At 50.2% G+C, this 10240-nt stretch overlaps 1 protein-coding gene across 1 annotated transcript in view; it reads left to right on the top strand.

The window, feature by feature from the left end:
- Positions 1-3722: 3722 nt before the first annotated feature.
- Positions 3723-10240, top strand: part of CRIF (growth arrest and DNA damage-inducible proteins-interacting protein CRIF) — a 202242-nt gene continuing 195724 nt past the window's right edge. The window contains exon 1 of the mRNA XM_071670745.1: positions 3723-3835. The gene's annotated coding sequence lies outside the window, so the exon portion shown is untranslated. The remainder of the gene's footprint in view (positions 3836-10240) is intronic.

Raw genomic sequence — 10240 nt, 5'->3', positions numbered from 1 at the left:
CATGACACAGTCCTCCTCTTCCTCCTCCTCCTGCGCCTCCTCCTGCGCCTCCTTCTGCGCCTCCTCCTGCGCCTCCTCCTGCGCCTCCTCCTGCGCCTCCTCCTGCGCCTCCTCCTCCTCCTCCTCCTCCTGCGCCTCCTCCTGCGCCTCCTCCTGCGCCTCCTCCTGCGCCTCCTCCTCCGCCTCCTCCTGCGCCTCCTCCTCCTCCTCCTCCTCCTCCTCCTCCTCCTCCTCCCCCTGCGCCTCCTCCTGCGCCTCCTCCTGCGCCTCCTCCTCCATCATAACCCAACTTACTGTTGTGACCAGTTCGTTCAGCCCTCCGTCTGGTGTGTGGGCCCCAGAGGACCCGTGTTCCACCAGGTGACACTGGAATATCCAGCGATGGTTCGGCGTCGTCGCTCAGGGTAAACAAACCAAGTTCTTTAAAGATGATGATGATGATGATAATGATGATAATGATGATGATAATGATGATAATGATGATAATGATGATGATAATGATGATAATGATGATGATAATGATGATAATGATGATGATAATGATGATAATGATGATGATAATGATGATAATGATGATAATGATGATGATAATGATGATAATGATGATGATAATGATGATGATAATGATGATGATGATGATGATAATAATGATGATGATGATCGCTGGCGTGACACTTGGCTTCCTCGAGGGGAAGACTCGTCTAGAATTGCCTTCGTTAAACTGGCGTCGCTACGGAGGTGTTGGTTAGCCCAACACTCACTCCCTCACTCCCTCCATCCCTCCGTGTACGTGTGTGTGTGTGTGTGTGTGTGTGTGTGTGTGTGTGTGTGTGTGTGTGCGTGTGTGTTACACGTTGCGTGTTCGCCTCTCTGCATCTCTTCCCGCCAGCTAGCTAGCCAACAACCATGCCACCACAGTATGTGGCTGAGTCTGTCACACCAGGCGTGGGACACAGGCCACACCAGGCGTGGTACACAGGCCATGCCACCATAGTATGTAGCTACGTCTGTCACACCAGGCGTGGTACACAGGCCACACCAGGCGTGGTACACAGGCCATGCCACCATAGTATGTAGCTACGTCTGTCACACCAGGCGTGGTACACAGGCCACACCAGGCGTGGTACACAGGCCATGCCACCATAGTATGTAGCTACGTCTGTCACACCAGGCGTGGTACACAGGCCACACCAGGCGTGGTACACAGGCCATGCCACCACAGTATGTAGCTACGTCTGTCACACCAGGCGTGGTACACAGGCCACACCAGGCGTGGTACACAGGCCACACCAGGCGTGGTACACAGGCCATGCCACCATAGTATGTGGCTGAGTCTGCCACACCATGCGTGGGACACAGGCCACACCAGGCGTGGTACACAGGCCACACCAGGCTTGGTACACAGGCAACACCAGGCGTGGGAGATATACACACCCCCCCCCAAAACCGACACATGGTATTTTAAAACTTGGCCTCGGGTCACGATTCCTGGAATTGCTTCGTTCCCACCTCGCTATATTTTGAGAGAGAGAGAGAGAGAGAGAGAGAGAGAGAGAGAGAGAGAGAGAGAGAGAGAGAGAGAGAGAGAGAGAGAGAGAGAGAGAGAGAGAGAGAGGTGAAGGTCTCGCAATATCTACTCCCGGGTTCAACCTTATATGTTTTATTCTTCAGGTCAGGTCAGAAACCACACATTGTCCCGGGCGTTTAAAAATATCTCAAACTCTCTTCAATAATACCCAGAGATCTGAACACACCCAGGAAAAAAAATTGTTCTCCTCCGGGGGCCCCACAGGAGGGGCCAGAGCCCTGACACCAGGGCCACAGGAGCCCCACAATAGGGGCCAGAGCCCTGACACCAGGGCCCTAGGAGCCCCACAAGAGGGGCCAGAGCCCTGACACCATGGCCCTAAGGAGCCCCACAAGAGGGGTCAGAGCCCTGACACCAGGGCCCCAGGAGCCCCACAGGAGGGGCCAGAGCCCTGACACCAGGGCCCTAGGAGCCCCACAAGAGGGGTCAGAGCCCTGACACCAGGGCCCCAGGAGCCCCACAAGAGGGTCCAGACCCCTGACACCAGGGCCCCAGGAGCCCCCAGGTTGGGCCCTCCTCTGGGGCCATTCTGGGTTGGCAGGTCGAGGGCCACAACCTCTGACCTTACCATTTATAAACCTCATCTGAACTTTAGTTCTAAATGTATAATTTTCTTTTCTAAGTATCTAAGTAAATTGTGAGGAATAATTGGGGAGGAAATTATTCATAAGTGACGTAAATAACTTCTAATTATCCTTGAGCTTCTGCTATTGTGTCTTCTGCGGCCATAGACCTCAAGTTGTGGCCATAGACCTCTGGTTGTGGTCATAGACCTCAGAGTCGTGGCCATAGACCTCAGATTGTGGCCATAGATCTCAGGTTGTGGCCATAGACCTCAGGGTTGTGGCCATAGATCTCAGGTTGTGGCCATAGACCTCAGGGTTGTAGCCATAGACCTCAGGGTTGTGGCCATAGGCCTCAGGTTGTTGCCATAGACCTCAGGATTGTGGCCATAGACCTCAGGGTTGTGGCCATAGGTGGTCCACACATGACTTGCCTCCCTCTCTCTCTATACCTAACACTCTATCTATCTATGTATCTATCAGTCTATCGATAGATCCACCTATCTCTCAGCCTGTCTGTCTATGTAACTATCAATCAATCAATCTATCTATCTATCAATCTATCTATCTATCTATCTGTCTATATACATATATAGCTGGAGTTCAGGTCAGGGATGAGGTGAGCGAGAGCTGCAGGTGTGGTAGTGAGGCCAGCAGAAGCAGCAGCAGCAGACCAAGCAGGCAGCAGACCAAGCAGGCAGCAGACCAAGCAGGCAGCAGCAGACGCTGACGCAGACCACGTATTATACGCAGTTCCTCAGAGAACCAATAGATCAGGACGCTGTACAGGACAGGAAGCTATTGTATCTTATACAATACCTGTTGTATTCTTCCCACATCCCTGCCTGTGATGAGCCACCAGCTTATGGTAATATCCACATTTAAGGCCTAATTATCCTATTCCTTTTTTATCACTTGTAAGGCAAATTATAATACGTTTTCTCCCATCCATTAAAGTAACTTTTTAATAGATGAAACGACAATTATCTGGTGTATAAAAGGCCTGAAGAATTATGATGGAGCGTCGCTAAAAGCATCCCCCCCCCCCACCAACACACACACACACACACACACACACACACACACACGCACAAACCCCCACCTTTTATAAAACTAGAAAGCTAAACACACCCCCACCAACCATCAACCACCACCCAGCTGTATACCTATTCATATCCCCTTATCTTTAATAAACCAGCACCTATATATACACCACAAATGTACAACACAAATATACAACACCAATGTACCAGAGTTTCCCCATCTTAGTATGATGGACGTCACACAAGAACCAACACCAATGTACCAGAGTTTCCCCATCTTAGTATGATGGACGTCACACAAGAACCAACACCAATGTACCAGAGTTTCCCCATCTTAGTATGATGGACGTCACACAAGAACCAACACCAATGTACCAGAGTTTCCCCATCTTAGTATGATGGACGTCACACAAGAACCAACACCAATGTAGCGAAGTTTCTCTTCCTTGGTGTCATGGTTTTGAGGAAGAAGACATTGTTGTCATTGTCGCTCAGTTCGCTCTGGAGCGGTGACCGGTGTTGGGTTTGTGTTTACGTTTCTCATTACTCTTATTTCGCTCGTACGGTCGATATAAAACGCGTCTGTGTTAGTGTATTGTTGTGATATAACTTGAGGAGAAGCTGCTGAAGGTCCTGAGAGAGTGAGTATCAGCTTATATGTGTGATTAGGTAGGTAAATATGTGAGTACTGAACTGGCAATGTTGACTTCCCTCACGGTGTCCGCCATGTTTTCCTCCAGCCAGCTGATCCCTAGTGATCCATCATTTACGGTAAGATATGTAATATTATACAGGTTTATATGTAGAAATTTACGTAAATTTTATATGTAAAATGATGGCTATAATAACCGTATATATCGACGGTAGTTACTGTACAAACTGGTCGGTACTCGCCAGTATTTTGGTCGTGTTCGAACACAGTCATACATCACCTTTTTGTTTTCCGTTTTTTGTTTTAAATACAATTCTTTTTTGCTATATTATTCGCTCTGTATTTGTCAGACACTCAGGTAATTTCTTCGCTCAGTTTTCAGCAACGATGAGAGTTTTCATTTTGATTTAGAAGAAAAAATAAAAGATCGTATACTGTCAATATTCTAAAAGAAATGATAGACATATATCTATTGTTTATGCATAGTGTATCTAAAAGGAAAATGGGACTCATAGTGTTTTACGTGTTACACATTCATATTATTCTCATTCCGATCTATGTGGAATTTCGTGTGTGGAAACCCGAGTGAAAACCATTTCTCCAGCATTTATATCGTGTGTATTTAAGAATGGGAAGATGAGCAATGAATGTCTGGTCCACTTGAAGCGAATATATATTTCGGAGGTTTTGATAATCAAAATGCCATGTCGATCCTTCGTATGTAAAGTACTTGATTTTCTTTATTTATTTTACGAATTATTAATACGTTTTCTTTCAATTAGGTGGATGATATGATCTTAAAATAATAATAATAAAAGCGGCGTCTTTGGAAAAGTAATATTTTCAATGCAGGAGGAACTTGTGTATTTCGCTAAGTTGACTCGATGGTTTAGGTAATTGTGATGTTGGAGATCCCGACCTCACGCGTCTTGTGACGTATGATTTTTGTGGTTTCTCTTTTGACACGTTCACACGCATGTACACACGGGGGTTTTACACACACACACACACACACACACACACACACACACACACAGACACACACACACACACACACAGACACACATACTCACACACACACACACACACACACACACACACACACACACACACACACACACACACACACACACACACACACACACACACACACACTCACACACAGACATACTCACACACACACACACAGACATACTCACACACACACATACACACACACAGACACACACACACACAGACATACTCACACACACACACACACACACACACACACACACACACACACACAGTAAGTTACCCCCACTCAGCTATAACGCGTGTTTATCATAATGAAAGAACTAAAAGCACTATTATTCCCTTTGTGTCATTAAGGGGGAAAGAAATGAACTAAATTTGCGACAAATGTGAGGCCATCGCCTCCCCCACCTCTCCAAACATTAAAACAAAGGAATGTTCAGTATAAATGACTCTTGGATGTTTATATTCGTTCCCGTTCTGCCGAGAGAGAGAGAGAGAGAGAGAGAGAGAGAGAGAGAGAGAGAGAGAGAGAGAGAGAGAGAGTGAGAGAGAGAGAGGGAGAGATTAGTTACGTAAATGACCTAATTTGGGTTCTTCTTCTCCCAGTGACATGTACGTTTGCATGATTGATATTACCTCTGTATTTCTGTACGACTTTTTTGTTTTGAATGAAGACGCTTCTTGTGTGGGTGGGAGAAGTTATTGTGTTTCCTGCACAGGTCGAGGCCGACAGCTGGTGCCTCCTGGTATTTGGTGGGTGGCAGCAAGGTGGTGCACTAGGTGGGACACTAGGTGGTGCACTAGATGGGACACTAGATGGTACTCTAGATGGGACACTAGGTGGTGCACTAGGTGGGACACTAGGTGGTGCACTAGGTGGGACACTAGGTGGTGCACTAGATAGGACACTAGGTGGTGCACTAGATGGGACACTAGGTGGTGCACTAGATGGGACACTAGGTGATGCACTAGATGGGACACTAGGTGTTGCACTAGATGGGACACTAGGTGGTTCACTAGATGGGACACTAGGTGGTGCACTAGATAGGACACTAGATGGTGCACTAGATGGGACACTAGGTGGTGCACTAGATGGGACACTAGGTGGTTCACTAGATGGGACACTAGGTGGTTCACTAGATGGGACACTAGGTGGTGCACTAGATGGGACACTAGGTGATGCACTAGATGGGACACTTGGTGATGCACTAGATGGGACACTAGGTGGTGCACTAGATGGGACACTAGGTGATGCACTAGATGGGACACTAGGTGGCTTATTAGATGGGACTCTTGGTGGTTCACTAGATTGGACACTAGGTGATGCACTAGATGGGACACTAGGTGGCTTATTAGATGGGACTCTTGGTGGTTCACTAGATGGGACACTAGGTGATGCACTAGATAGGACACTAGGTGGTGCACTAGATGGGACACTAGGTGGTGCACTAGATGGGACACTAGATGGTACTCTAGATGGGACAATAGGTGATGCACTAGATGGGACACTAGGTGGCTTATTAGATGGGACTCTTGGTGGTTCACTAGATGGGACACTAGGTGATGCACTAGATGGGACACTAGGTGGTGCACTAGATAGGACACTAGGTGGTGCACTAGATGGAACACTAGGTGGTGCACTAGATGGGACACTAGATGGTGCACTAGATGGGACACTAGGTGTTGCACTAGATGGGACACTAGGTGTTGCACTAGATGGGACACTAGGTGGTGCACTAGATGGGACACTAGGTGATGCACTAGATGGGACACTAGGTGTTGCACTAGATGGGACACTAGGTGGTGCACTAGATGGGACACTAGGTGATGCACTAGATGGGACACTTGGTGGTTTACTAGATGGGACACTAGGTGGTGCACTAGATGGGACACTAGATGGTGCACTAGATGGGACACTAGGTGGTGCACTAGATGGGACACTAGATGGTGCACTAGATGGGACACTAGGTGGTGCACTAGATGGGACACTAGGTGATGCACTAGATGGGGCACTAGGTGATGCACTAGATGGGACACTAGGTGTTGCACTAGATGGGACACTAGGTGTTGCACTAGATGGGACACTAGGTGTTGCACTAGATGGGACACTAGTTGGTGCACTAGATGGGACACTAGATGGTGCACTAGATGGGACACTAGGTGGTGCACTAGATGGGACACTAGGTGTTGCACTAGATGGGACACTAGGTGTTGCACTAGATGGGACACTAGGTTTTTCACTAGATGGGACACTAGGTGGTGCACTAGATGGGACACTAGATGGTGCACTAGATGGGACACTAGGTGATTCACTAGATGGGACACTAGGTGATATAATGGCACTAGATGCAAGGACACTAGGTGGTGCACTAGATGGGACACTAGGTGGTTCATAGAGGCCTAGGTGGGTTCACTAGACTGGGACACTAGTGTGGACACTAATGGACAACTGTGGTGCACTGAGTTGGACGACATAGGTGACGTCCCACAGCATGCGGCACACATCGTGGTGCCTAGCATGGTACATTAGATGGTACATTGCCCAGGGAGGGTGACCTTTAACCCCCGACTGTGACGTAACTACCCATCGTCCTGGACACAACTTCGTCAACAACATTGTGTCCTGGAGGGTTGTGACGACATGTGACGTCACCACCGACGTCAGCGGCCTCCCTCCACCAATCCCGGGGGCGCTCCTGCCATGTCATTAGATGGATCATTGGCTGCCAGGGAGGCGTGACGTATTGACCCCCGGGGAGGGAGAGGCGGTGTGACGTCAAGCTTGTTACGCCACTCGTTCCGCCCATTGGCGCGTCACGGGATGGGGGCTTGTCAGTGACGCGCACTTTACGGCTGCTGGGGCACTGGGGCGCGGGCGCCCCAGTGCCCCAGTCGTGCCCTGGATGGCCAGTGCCAGGCGGTGGGCCCTGGATGATGCGTGCACAGCCGGTGGGCCCTGGATAAGTGGGCCCTGGATGGCCGGTGCCAGCCGATGGGCCCTGGATAAGTGGGCCCTGGATGATGCGTGCCAGCTGGTGGGCCCTGGATAAATGGGGACCTGGATGATGCGTGCACAGCCAGTGGGCCCTGGATAAATGGGGACCTGGATGATGCGTGCACAGCCAGTGGGCCCTGGATAAATGGGGACCTGGATGATGCGTGCACAGCCAGTGGGCCCTGGATAAGTCGTGCCCTGGATGATGCGTGCACAGCCAGTGGGCCCTGGATAAATGGGCCCTGGATGATGTGTGCACAGCCGGTGGGCCCTGGATAAGTCGGGCCCTGGATGATGCGTGCACAGCCGGTGGGCCCTGGATAAATGGGGACCTGGATGATGCGTGCACAGCCAGTGGGCCCTGGATAAGTGGGACCTGGATGACGCGTCCTGCATAGCGGGAGGCTGGATTTGAATGTCTGGGCCGTGGTTGTGGCGTGAAGGATTTACATACCAAGTCATTTCTTTATGGATGAAGCATTACGACCAAGGTTGCCACTGACAGTCCACACTCACTCACCCCCCAGGGTCGTTCTCCTGCAGTCGACACTCGCCCACAGGGTCGTCCTCCTGCTGTCCACACTCACCCCAGGGTCGTCCTCCTGCTGTCGACACTCAGCCCCCAGGGTCGTCCTCCTGCAGTCGACACTCACCCACAGGGTCGTCCTCCTGCTGTCCACACTCACCCCCAGGGTCGTCCTCCTGCTGTCGACACTCACCCACAGGGTTGTCGTCCTGCTATCGACACTCACCCACAGGGTGTCGTCCTCCTGCTATCGACACTCACCCCCAGGGTCGTCCTCCTGCTGTCGACACTCACCCACAGGGTCGTCCTCCTGCTGTCCACACTCACCCCAGGGTCGTCCTACAGTCTACACTCACCCCTTAGGGTGGGTCTACCATCCTGTAACTCCCCCGTAGTCTACACTTGACCCACACCCACACTGACCCCCGGGGTGTGGGGGGGGGGGGATCAATCCTCCCACACCTCCTCCAGTCTACACAATCCCCCAGGGTCGAACTACCACCCGATAGCTCTCCCTCCCCCCCCCCCACACACAGTCTCCCCTGACGCCACACATGGGGTGGGACACCCTGTGTGTCGTGATCCTAATGGTTGAATGTGTTTGACGTACGCACGTTGACCGACTTAAATGACCCCCTTTAACGATCGCTAGGTCCTCGTTACACCACTAACCAACCATTAGCCACCTCCCAGACTCCTCCACCACCTGTAGTCAGTCTCCATCACCACCTCTCCCTCATTATCACCACCTCCCAGACTCCGCTCAGTGAAATAGCATCGACCAAGTGGGGAGGGGAGGATGAACAGGTAGGGGTTTACTGTGGACCGACGGCGCCACCCACGATTCGTGCCTATGCACTCGAACCCTGGGCATACGTCGTGGTCAGCAAGGCTAACCCGCTACACCACAATTTAGAAGATCTTTTAAGACTCGCCTGTTCTTCCAGGCTTGAACTATTCCCTTCCTATCCATCACACAACAGGGAAGATTGGAAAAGGTGCTCAAAATAGCGTACCAAGTCATCCTCAGTTCCTTTTGCGCTACTTTTCAAGAGATGGGTAAACGCACTGGTCCTCTCAGCTCTCTCTCTCTCTCTCTCTCTCTCTCTCTCTCTCTCTCTCTCTCTCTCAACAATCACCTGTCGTTTGCTAAGAAGCCGTAGCGCCATGTTCGCCACCGTCATCTCCTGTCGCCATAGATCCCTCGTCCCTAGGTTTGCATTTCGACACCACCGCCACCTCCACCGTATTGAGGCCCACCCGCGCTCGCGCAGCCCACCAGGTGAACAACACATACTCCTCCCTCGAACCCTAACCACTGTGTACATTCTTAACGACTGCAGTGTTTGGGTGAAGACTTAATCACCCTCACCCCATCGTTATGATCCTCCTTACTATGGCGCAGGTATCGCCTGGGTATATACATTTCCAGCCTTTGCTTCCAATGTAAAATAGTCAATAAACCACAAAGCTATTGATTATCATTATCATTACAGTTATATATGATTAATGTTAGGTTATTATCGTCACATGAACACCATCACAGCCACACCTCCACCACCTGTAGTCAGTCTCCATCACCACCTCTCCCTCATTATCACCACCACCCACCTCCACCTCTCCCTCATTATCACCACCTCCACGCCACCACCACACACACCTCCACTCCCTCCTCCCCACCACAATAGCAGCATCTCTACCACACCACACCACACCTCCTCTACCACACAAACGCCATCACCACCACACACACACACACACACACACACACACCCTAACTTAACCGCCCCAATGTGTATATATATATATATATATATATATATATATATATATATATATATATATATATATATATA

Source organism: Panulirus ornatus, chromosome 15, assembly GCF_036320965.1.
Source record: "Panulirus ornatus isolate Po-2019 chromosome 15, ASM3632096v1, whole genome shotgun sequence".
NCBI lineage: Eukaryota > Metazoa > Arthropoda > Malacostraca > Decapoda > Palinuridae > Panulirus > Panulirus ornatus.
The sequence above is the reverse complement of the archived record's forward strand: the minus strand, read 5'-3'. Positions and strand labels throughout refer to the sequence as shown.